Here is an 11,674-nt window from a genome sequence, read left to right on the forward strand (position 1 = left end):
AGAGACTCTTAAGGATGTGGGTTTATAAGCTGAGGTGCTTATATTGACTTCAGTGATACGCAGCCTGTATGGACATCAGACTACATATTTAGGAACCTCATTGCAGGCACATAGTTTCTTGACATTACTATAACAATCTTTGCCAGTAGGTGGGGTTCCAATCCTGTTAAAAAAAACCTGGGGAAACCTCTATAAATGCTCACTGCTCTTGCACTTACATACACAAGCTGGCCACATCTGGAAATGTTTGATTTGATATAGTGTCGTTTTACATTGCAGAAATGAGCGTAAGCGGTTTTTTAACCCACCAAGTGAGAAATGTGATCTGGGTTTTACTACCGACCCTTTAAATAAAAAACAGATCGCTTATTAAACCATTATCTATCAAGGATATGGAGAGAGTTAGAAATATCCTAGGATCAGAATCAAAATTGAAATGGACACATTTCTGTCTACTGTCCGATCCTGACAACGTGGTCCAGTCATGTAGAAGTGCAGAGCTGAAATACCTCACAAGAGGAAAAACAAATGTGGAGAGACAGGATAAAGAAATAAGCTCATATCCTATCCCTGTATCTGTGTTTGCTTCGACCATTTCCGTTCAAGTACGGGGCATTGCTTATAGGAAATCACTGAAATGTATTATCACGTGTTGTTTGTTATCAAGATTTGGATAAAATCTTCTCTTAGGAGCTTCTTGAGCCGCAGTAGATCAGGGAACGCCAGCTGGGTTCCTTGCAAAAGCCAGTGTACTCACAACTGCCTTCTCTACACAGGCAAAAGATAGTGTCTAGCAAAATAGAATTCAGAAATCCTGTACCCTTTTGTGCTGGTTCTGAATGTGCCGGTTTTTAACCCTGTGTGAATTGCAGCTGATCTGTAGCTCTTCGGGTTCCAGTTTAAAGGATGTGTACTACCTAATGCAACTAATTCATTCACATGCTTTCACCCCATTTGATCGAACGCTGCTTCCTTGCTGATACGGGTACATCCCCCTGGCTTTGGTAGAGCTGCTCGTGTAAGCAAAACCAGAAGGATTTGACTCTCTGTGAATTATGACAGTTGGCATCTGAAATGAAACAAAGATCAGATCTGAGATGGATTTTTGCCATCATGTTGCATTTAAAAGCTCGTATTACTTTGGTTGTATTACATTGCATCACACTCGACCGAGTCAATGTGTCATAAAGCTGCCTAATGTAATTGTACACTGCATAAATGCAACAGAATGCCTCCGAAAAGTGATATTTCATGCTTGCTAGCTAACGCCTCGGCAAAGATTAAATCCACGAAAAGTAGGTATGTCCAATTGTTCGTTTGGATCAGCAAATAATTCATTACCCACATTATCTTTTTGGAAATGTCACTCCATGTTGTAAATCACTAAGGTCCTGCTTAAAATGCCAATGCAGGGATTTTTTTTTTTTAAAGGCCAAATTAAATTTTAGGTCCAATTCGCACAGTAGTTTTCCTCTTGATAGCAGAGCTGCCTATCTCCAAAGGCAAAATACCTAGCTAGAGCATTTGCCTCCCTTGGTGAGTAGTGACTCTCAATGGGTGCAGCTTGTCTCAGAGACTCCCTCTCAAGCATTGGCCTCTCCGTGGGAGCTTTTGGAAAAGAAACCCTGAGACAGCCATTTGCCTGAGAAGAACAAACCGGGTATTGTGAATTGACATCTCAGGAGCTCTCTCTCCGCTCTCCTTTTTAATTACCTCAGGAAAAAGGACCCTCTTCTTTTCCTCCTCTCTTCTCCTCTCACCTCAGTTTGCCTGTCTACAAAAGCTCAGGAGGCTGAATGCTGTCTTAGCAATGTGAAGTCAGGCTGTCGTAACCAATTCCTATAAGCTGTGATGAAGGTGCAACGTTGGGTTATGGATGACAAGCTGGAGGGGAGGAGGAGAGAGAAGCTCAGTAGCTGGAGTTCCAGTAGTTCCCCTCCTGAGAAGAAGGGGAGGTGACTTGATGAAACTGTTCAGGTGGGAGCTGCAGATAGCAGCTCCCATGCATGGGCAGGGAAAGGCAGGTCTCTTCCACCGATGCGGGAACAGAGGCTCAAAAAGGCATGAAAGGGGAAGAGAAAGCCTGTGATTTCGTGTGGCGGTTCAAATTCCTGAAAGGGCACGGGGAACGGGGGAGGCCGGGGGACAGCTGGGGCCAGGCAATGCCCCTCTAGCTGGGTAGAGCTCGCTGGGGGATGGTGTGAGAACCGCTCTGCGGATAAAAGATGATCTTCTGGCAGGTTCAGTTCTGACTGATGGGTGAGCAAACAAGAGCGTGACCCTTTGAGGCACGATGGCGATTTTCAGTGTGCACAGCAAGTCGCTGGCATGGTATACATCTGAGGCAATTTCAGAGGTTTTTAGATGAAAGCAAGAGCGCGTGTTTGTGCATTATGAAGGATTGCTCCGTGGTGCCGTTATCTTTCAGCAGAGGAGATTTCCAAGCTCAGGTTATGTTGTGATTTTTTGACAGTGGACTAGGAATTATCTTAAGAAATGAGTTTCTCCCACACTGCTGCAACTGGGGAAAAATATAATCCAGGTCACACCTTATGCTCAAAAAGCTTTATCCAGCCCTTAGTGCCTCTTTCCTTCACAGGAATTTGGCCTCAGGTGGCCATACTGCCAGCCTCATGCCATAGCCACAGCTCCTCTGTGTCCTCCCCTGGGCAGGGCCAGGCTGTGCCCCACAAGAGCCGACGAAGGTCCCCGCTGCAGCCCGGCCCGTGGGCCGCCAGCCGGTACGCCCCAGTTTCTCCGTACAGGGCTGATGCCACGTGAAGCGTGGTGGGAGGTGGCGGGGGGGGTCCTGTGCGCAGCCGCTCCTAAAACCGTCCGGTGGGACCACGTGCAGAGGCTGCCGCACGAGGAACGATGCCTGATTTCAGATTTCCCAACAAAATACCCAACAAACCCCCAGGATTTCGGTACCTGCGAGGCTGGCAAGGAGGAAATCTGTTTCCCAGCGTGCGCTCACTGTGACGCACCACCTCTCAAAGCACAAATTGACCTTTCTCGGTGGCGATAACCGAAATAACATTTCACCATAGTGTAAAATTAGAGACACTTCAGCAACTCCTACAAGTGGTGTGAGTTGCCCCTTAGCGAACAGGAGGGGCGATTCCGCTCTGGGCTGTGCGGAATCCTCGATTGGCTGTCAGCCTTCCTGACATGCCCCGCTGCCGGCAGCGGATTGGCCGGGGGCAGATTTATATCCCCCTGTCACAGCCAATAGAAATATAGTGTTTTCTGAGTCACTCTTTAGTTACAGTGACAGAACCCTGATTGGGTGAAGCCTTGTGATTTATGGGTGTTTGCTGAAGAGTGACTGACTTTTATCAGAACATAATGATGTGGTACTAATGCTCATTGCGAGGCAACATGGCTGACCAGTTTGGAAAGGTCGGCGTTTGACCTTGTCTGTGGTTTAAGTAGACGTCGTTGCGTTGCGCGCTGGCTGGGCTTACCTGCTCGCGGGGAGCAAACCCCCAAATCGTATCTTTCCCTGCTGCGCCTGCGACCGACTTCACCGTCCCAAAGGCTGGGGTGGGGGGAAGCTTTTCGGGTTCCTGGCCGCGCTGCAGTTCTTGCTGCCTCCGTGAGACCGATTTCTGAGGCGAGGGCATCTTCGCTTTCCAGAAAGTGTGTCAGCTTCCACTCTTCAGTTTAGAGAAGGCAGGAGCGAGAGGAGGAGGTCTCTTGGAGGAAAGGGTGGAATCCAGGACATCCACTGGAGGAAGCACCGTGATTTGATCACCAGTTATTGGACGTGTGCAATTAATCTCCGGATGTGCTTTTCGAAATGCCTCTAGGGACTAGGTTGCTTCAGAAAGGAAGATGTAGACAGGTAGTGATTACCATTTAATTGCTGCTTTTAATATTGAACTTGATCCAAAGCATTCTCCCAGTAGAAAGCGAACATCTCTGTGCTGGCCTTGTTGTTATGGCATCTTTCAAACTTACGGTTTGTTGTTGTCAAGAAGTTACATTGGTTGCAAATAAAGCAGGATTTATTTTCTGCATTAGTTAATAGTACTTCCTTCCCTCAGTCAGCATTCAGACTTGAGGGTACAAATCTCAAGCAGAGCAGCAAAACTCTTAGTAACATTTTAACAGGATTTATTAAGTTTGTTTGCTTGAATAAACATCAGGATCCTCGAGCACTTTCTTTTTTGAAGATTAACAGCCGACCTGGTTGCCTGACGCTGTGATTTCAGCATGTTATGGCTGTCTTTCTCCTCAAGTTCCTTTACAGATGCCAACCTCTATCTTTTATTAGGTAGCACAAAGGACATCGACCCTGCAGCGTACACCTGTATTGGTGAGTTACTAAGCTCACGGGTAACACAATATTTCTACAGCTGGTTTGTAAGCCGTTTGCAGTCAAGTAGGTTCAAAAGATTCTACACGCACATAAATCTCAGTGTCACCAAGATACACTAGTACAAATCTGCAAGATATTTACACAACACAAATACTGTTACATACTAATTTTATGAGTCATTTTTACATCACAGAGAGGAAAACATTGCACACCTTTACTGTGAGCATCAGCTTGCAAGAAATAATATTGTAATTCATGTACACGCATAAAATTTTATAGCTATTATTTAATGCTTGTTACACCTCAGTTCCTATCTGTGTGTGGAACTTGTTTGCTCTTTATGTTTCTATTTGTACTTTACATTCAGTTTCTGACATCTCTTTCGTGCTATTTGCCTTGCCCAGGTAATGAGCTGTTTCACATTTGGTGCCAATTAGGAGACATTCCAGGCTACTGATACAGTTACAAATGTTGATTCTGAGAAATGTGTGGACCAGATTCTGATCCATTCATTCCAGAGGAGAGCAACACCAGTAACTTCAGCTGAGTCACTCTTGATTTATAGATCTGATTTATACACAATAAAAGAGCCTGGCCCTAACTATTTCCCTGTTAGTTCTGTTTGCTTTGGGGGACTAATTATGCTGTAGGCTGCTGCTTGCACAGGGTTGACTGTGAGCTCATGAACCAAATGCAGATTTGAGTAGTATGCTCCAGTATTGACGAGAAAGCCCCTTTGGATTGGGTTTGGGATTCATAGGCTACATTCCAACCTGGAGTGATCCTAGGCAAGCTGCTAAATGTCTCCTGCTCTAAACCTATCTATTCCATTTATACAGCAGACATAATGTTTTTTTCACAGAACCCATAGGTACTGCACAAGAATTCTAATTTTTGAAACAATCTGAGTGCCTCCAGTTGAAACTTTTTCATTTTGAACAATCTTTTTCTGCTTATATTGAAAATATTAACAGACTGTTTGTGAAAAAAAGGTTTCCATTTCCATATGGAAAATGACTGAAGGGTATGTACAAAATTAATACTTGCCTGTTAAAACATTAACAGATTTGTCACAGTGTTAGTCTCAGAGCTAATCCATGCAAAGTTGAGAAGAAAGCAACTCCGTGTGGATTTGGAAGCTCCTCGCTGTGTGAAGCGCAGTTCAGAATGCTGAGCAGGGATGTTCCTAATGCCTTCTAACCTGTCTGAGGCTTATTTGCAGCTCAACGGTCACCCGTCAGGGAAATTTGCTGTATCCACTTATTATAAGACAACTGTTGTAGAGGATGCATTTTAACTTCTGCGTTTGATCTGTGAGGGGTATCTGGCCTTTAAGTCTGTTTCTCTTCAACCCGTCACAGATAAAGAGGGTACCAGAATGTGCCACTGATGCCAGGATCCCCAGGAAAAGGCGTGCAAAGAAATGCATCTGGCAACCTGAGAAAGGGACACAGTCGAAATAATGTACTTGCACTTGGGTATTCATTCCTGGTACCCTGCCATTCCTATCATCTGAATGGTCATATTCAAACAAGTCTTAATGACATAATTAGACTGAAATGCTGTCCAGATTCCAGCGTGGCTTTGTCACAGCTGAATATCATAGAATCCTAGAATGGTTTGGGTTGGAAGGAACCCCAAAGCCCACCCAGTGCCACCCCTGCCATGGGCAGGGACACCCTCCACTAGCCCAGGTTGCCCAAAGCCCCATCCAACCTGGCCTTGAACCCTGCCAGGGAGCCAGGGGCAGCCACAGCTTCTCTGGGCACCCTGTGCCAGGGCCTCAGCACCCTCACAGGGAAGGATTTCTGCCTCGCATCTCATCTCCATCTCCCCTCCTGCAGCTTCAGGCCATTCCCCTTGGCCTGTCACTCCCTGCCTTTGTAAATCTTGTGTCTGTCTTAATAATAATGGGAGAAGATACAAAGAAATATCATGCACAAATATATGCTGTTTCCCTATTCATATACTGGCATTGGAATTGTGAAAACTGCCTAATATTGTCTAGAATTGGCTAGATCCTAGTGCCATGGGCTCCATCCCTGGTTTGCAGTTCTTCTCTTTAATTTCACTCAAGTAAGCAAAGAGGGTCAAATCTGCTCAATAGATGCTCTTAGCCATCTTCTGTCCAAGTCACCTGCAAAAGGCTCAGGCTTTGCCATGATAAATGTGGTAGGCAATCCAGCAAAATAAGTAGCACTGTATGATGAGATTATAGTAACCTCAGAGGGAGAAGACCAGCGAATCGGTGCATTTTGCTGCATGGCCCACTGCATGTGCGTGATTAAGGATAGCAACTGTATTCCACGCTGAAGCTGTGCTTTGATCTCAGGTTATTCCATTTTAATTTCTGTTTTGTTAGCTTTTATCTCCAAATCTTTCTGCGTGGAAACGGGGGATTTATGCACACACCGTAGTTTATGTATGAAGCATGGGCCAAAAGAGACAAAGGCTGAAATTTACAGGCTGCGGAAGGCTATCATTTTTCTTTTGTTTTGTAGTGTGGGTTTTAGGTGGGGTTTGTTGTTGTTGTTGCATTCCATTTCTGATTCTATCTGTAATACAGCTTGGCTTCACTCCCTCATAGTTTGATGTCCCAACTTTTTCCTTGTTAGCACCAGGAAATCATAAGCTTATAGTGAGTGATAGCCAGTAGGTCTGGGATTGATTACAAACAAAAATCCTAGATAAGATCATAAATCTAACCCATCCCTGTGATGTGATCGTATCAGGATTCAAGTACGTCTCAAAGTTGTTTCCGATTTTCAGCCACTTCATCTGGTTTCCATACATCCCAGCTGGGAGTGAAGTACTCTGCGGTGGACTCTAATCCATGCCAGCCTGGCCTGGAAGAAGCCCTCGTTTCTGTTGTTATTGTATTATAAAAATGGAAAGAAATGCTTTAGACAAGATGGACATTTCAAGGAGGATCAGTTCAAACGCTGCTGAGATAAAACTGACTTGATAATAAGAAAGCAGGGCTGCTTTCCCACCCTGCTGCCATCCATCCCTCCCAGTCCCTTCCTGAAGTTTAGCTGCATTTAAACAAATTCAAAATGGTGTTTTAACACTCTGAAAGTCAGTGGAGAAACGCTAGCGATAAAACCAGTACTTGATTAAGAAAAGAAGAGGAACTGAACCAAACCAGACACGGTCAGTCTTGGCAAAACCAAACACTATGATGTTTACGTTTAATGCCTGCTTCTCCATTTCAGGAAGAGGTATTTGTGCTCGGCTCGCCATCCTTCTGGAACTACTGTTTATCTGTTTTTATATGCGTCCTACATCTGAGCCGCCTGCCTTCCCTGCTGTAAAGGACTGCTGGGATCCAGTCCCTTTGCCTGCAAGCAGATTGAGCTTTACACCTTCTGCAGTGCCGATGCACGCCCATCCATCCCCTCACCCCGTGGTACCAGGTGATTTAATGTTACTGTTGCTTTAACGGCCTCATCGCTGCTCTGGCTACACAGTAGTTGTCTCCTGTGTGACTGTGCCTGGGAAAATCTATTACTGGAGTGCCATTAATCTGAGGCTGCCGCCTCTGGCACTTTCTGACTCTTCTATTTAATGGGCCTCTGCTTCCGGAGCTCTGGAGACATGCTGTTTTCCTCTCTTGATCAGCTTTGTTTAATTATCAAAATATTTGATGCAGAAAATTGACATTAGTTGTTGAAGGTTTCTGCCTTCCTCCTCCTTACAGCCTCCCTCCCTGCTTTGTAGTGACATTGAGATCTTCTGCATGTACCACCTTCACCTTAAAATAGAAAATCGCTTGAACAATCATTTGCTTGTCCGGGCACAAGCTGCATTAGCAAGCTACAGGTAGAGCCGCTGTAACCCCTCTGCTGCAGCACGGCGCTGTGCCTCGCCCGAGCGTGGAGGGAGCTCGCCGCGCAGGTCGTACAGCTGGACCTTTGTCTCCTTCCTGCAAATGTAACAGTGCAGCCAGCCGGCATTTCTGAAAAGCTCAGGAGAGGGGAGCCCCGTGAATTCCTGTGCCTGTCTTCAGGGTGAGCTCGTCAGGGAGCGAAGGCTCAGCAAGATTCAAAACCACAAAAGTCTCTTCTGAGCTGAGATTTCCACGCTGGCTTCCTGCTCCTGTCTTCAAAGCAGGAAGCTTTAGGTGTTGCAGGTGTTTCAGTTGCACTAGTGCATTTTGCTTACCCAGTGACCACATTCCTCGTTCCAGGGCTTGGGATGGGCCCGTATGAACCAGTATTTATTGCTAAAATGAAGATCCGGGGCAATATGGTTATCGTGTATCAGTATCCTCACGTGTAGAGAGGACAAAGTCCTGAAGAAGTCCTCACGTTAGCAGAAAAATAGCACTGTTGAGAAGACAAATTCAAAGAAGGTAAATTATTCTTATCACTGGAAGTCCTTAGCTGCTGGAACAACTATCACATGGAAGTGGTAGGTTTTCTGTGCCTGAAATCTTTAAATCGAGACTGGATGCCACTTCGGAAAATATGCTTTTTCCAAGCATAACTTAGTAGGTTTAGTGCAGGCTAAGAGAGGGAAGGTGTCTGGGCTCTGTTATTCTGGTCAGGCCAGAGGAACTGATGTTTCTTTTTGTTATTTCAGTCTCTGCTTCTGCCACGCTCTTCTCGGCACTGCCTTGTTACAGAGGAGAAGGAACTTTAAAGAAGGTCCCAAATTAGTGTCCCTCTTTTCACAAGCCGCGTCTCTTATTTCTGCTGCCTCTCTGTAAAGTGCAATGAACAATGAAATGTGAATTACTGAGATTTGGGGCTACTGGGAGACAAAGCAGGGGAGCTATTTATGTAATGCTGAAACACATGAGTACCCTTGTTAGAGTCTTTCCTCATATGTATGCCTGTTTGCTCCGCTGGACTTCGTTCCTTCCTACTAACATTACTGCTCTCTCTTTCTCCATTACACGTGCTGTACTTTCCTCACAAGACACAGGCAGGCTGCAAGGAAGGTGAGTAAAGTACAGATGGGGCCCATAAAAGTTATCCAGCTCACTATTACAGGGACTTTCAGCAAGTAAATCGCATTCTGGCAATAATTATCCTCTTTTACCAGCAAAACCTTACATGCTGTTGTCACCCTCAAACCGGGATTAATTGCTGCTTGAGGTTTATGTAGTTTATTTGGGTCTCACTAGGTATAAAAATATTTTCAATTCCCCTTATTAATTCTTATTAAAGGAATTATATTTACTAATGAACTCATATTAGGAGGCTATCGGAGAAGCTGGGATGTTTGATCAAAATATTTTACAGTGAAAGAAATAACATTTAATTGAAGCCAGAACATTTTGTAGAGGGACATGGATTTTGATGAGAAAGCTTCTCGGCATCGGAGTGTGTTCTCCAGCCAAAGGGACACACCGAAAGCTCCCGAACAGATGACCTGACACAATTGAATTTTGCAACTGTTCAGATGGGTTTGTTTTCACCCCTTGCAAATAGAAGCAATGTCCAAGATCTGGAAACCTTGCAATGCTGTGTCACAGTATTGCTTTCCAGCTGTTCTTGGGCTCGGATGACCCCTGTCAAAAGAAGGGAAGTGTCTGGGCTACATTCTTACCTACCTCAGAGCTTAAGTAGTGAATACCATTGCTTCTGCATATTTTTTTCCACTTTGGACAGTTGTCTTTCCTTTATGGTATGTAAGAAACACATTCAGGAATGTCGAGGAGATGTGCAGGCAAAGATGCTTTTCAGGAATGGCCCTCTGCTCTCTGCACGTACCTGCCAAATGAGCTGGGTGACTGCCTCACGTTTGCTTTCGACTACTGCTCTCCTGCTCAGCCCCCGTGGATGATATAAAGTTAGGGCCAGCGCAACAAAGGTGCATGGGAGTCTGAGAGCAAGGTGGGGAGAGAATATTCGAAGAAATGCATGTCATTCACACAAATGCACGTCTGTCACAGCAGATCTGTGTCCACAGCTTTGTCTCCCCTCCCTTTGGTTTGGGGCACAAAGATGCGAAATGAGAGAAGGATGTATCCAGACCCCCAGCCTGATAGTGCGTAGTAGACAACCAAAACGTTACCCTTTGGGCTCGGGTTTGTGGGCAAACTTTTCATGAGAGCTCCCATACTTCCTGAAATAAAGGGGCAAATTGATGATTCACAAAAAGCCTGACCAGTTACCTAGTTAGTCCATGGCTGTATAATGAAGAAAAAGAAAAAAGAAATCAGATTAGATTTATGGGTTCTGTTCTTTTCATTCTGCACGCACCCCCACCCCCCGTTTGCAGGGTTTAATCTTGTGTGGTTTAAATTCTTCAGTGTCTTATCTCTTTCTTGCACTGCTTTTATACTAGGAATATTTCTGGTGAAGTCAGTGAAGTTACCTCTGTGTAATTCTGGACTAATCCATTGAGGGCAGCTATGGACCGCTCAGGTAAATAATGAGTGCACTGCCAGAGATAATCAAATTCAGACTCTCCTTGTGAATATCCACTGTTAAAAGATATGTTATAAGCCTCCATGCTGTTCGGGACTCAGAAATGCAAAGCTAGTCTAGTAGTAGGTGTTCATTGCATCACAAATTTGGGCATAAGAGAAAGGAATACCTCTAGCTTCATTTATACAGCAAATGAAAATAGTCATAAAGATACAAACCACCAAGGTGCAAAATGAGTTTTCCAATTCATAAGCACAAGCCACCATGAGTTAAAATCTCTTGGTTTCTTCCCATAGTGCCCCAGGCGATAGTTTTCATATATATTTCTCCATGGTCAGAAGTCAGAGCAGACCACTGCTATCTAAGACCTTGACTTTTTTTCCCCTGACAGTTACAATTATTACAGCCCGGGGGACTCATTTTCTCAGTCTGGCCACCCGCTGACCTAGCCTGCAACCAGAATACACTTTAAAACAAACAAACAACAGCTAGGCTCTCCTCTCTTCACTTCTCCTCCCCCAGCTCTGGAATATTTTTACACCGTGTCCCTTGCAAAAGGATATTAGCCACTATTGCTGAAGGCACAATCACATTATCAGCACCATTCTCTCTCCCTTTCTCCCTCTCCTCCCCCCAAAGATAAATTTTTTATGTTGCTATTTTCTTTTTTGTATTTGGCATTCGATATTTATGTGATAAACTGCAGAGCTGCTACTAAATGGGCCCTGATATAACTTAATAAATACATAACAACATCCAGACTGCACTGTATTACTTCACTGTGTCCTGGGCTGCTGAGGATCCTTGGAGATAATGTTTGCTAAATAAAAGTTATGCCTTATTATAGGGAAAATAGATACTTATTTATTCTGGAATAATTGCTTGTGCATTAAATGACTGCTGTTGCTGCTTTTGAAATGAGCTGGTTGATAACCCTGTCTCTCCCTGTTTGTCTTTCTGAAGCGCACAC

General features: G+C 44.7%; 1 long non-coding RNA gene across 1 annotated transcript; it reads left to right on the forward strand.

The window, feature by feature from the left end:
• The first annotated feature begins 4,197 nt into the window (after window positions 1–4,197).
• LOC129215978 (uncharacterized) lies at window positions 4,198–9,270 on the forward strand. The gene is made up of 3 exons (XR_008580153.1): window positions 4,198–4,321; window positions 7,540–7,740; window positions 9,248–9,270. It is a non-coding gene; the product is annotated as an uncharacterized LOC129215978 (long non-coding RNA).
• Window positions 9,271–11,674: the final 2,404 nt, after the last annotated feature.

Source organism: Grus americana, chromosome 21 (assembly GCF_028858705.1).
Source record: "Grus americana isolate bGruAme1 chromosome 21, bGruAme1.mat, whole genome shotgun sequence".
In the NCBI taxonomy this organism is placed as follows: domain Eukaryota; kingdom Metazoa; phylum Chordata; class Aves; order Gruiformes; family Gruidae; genus Grus; species Grus americana.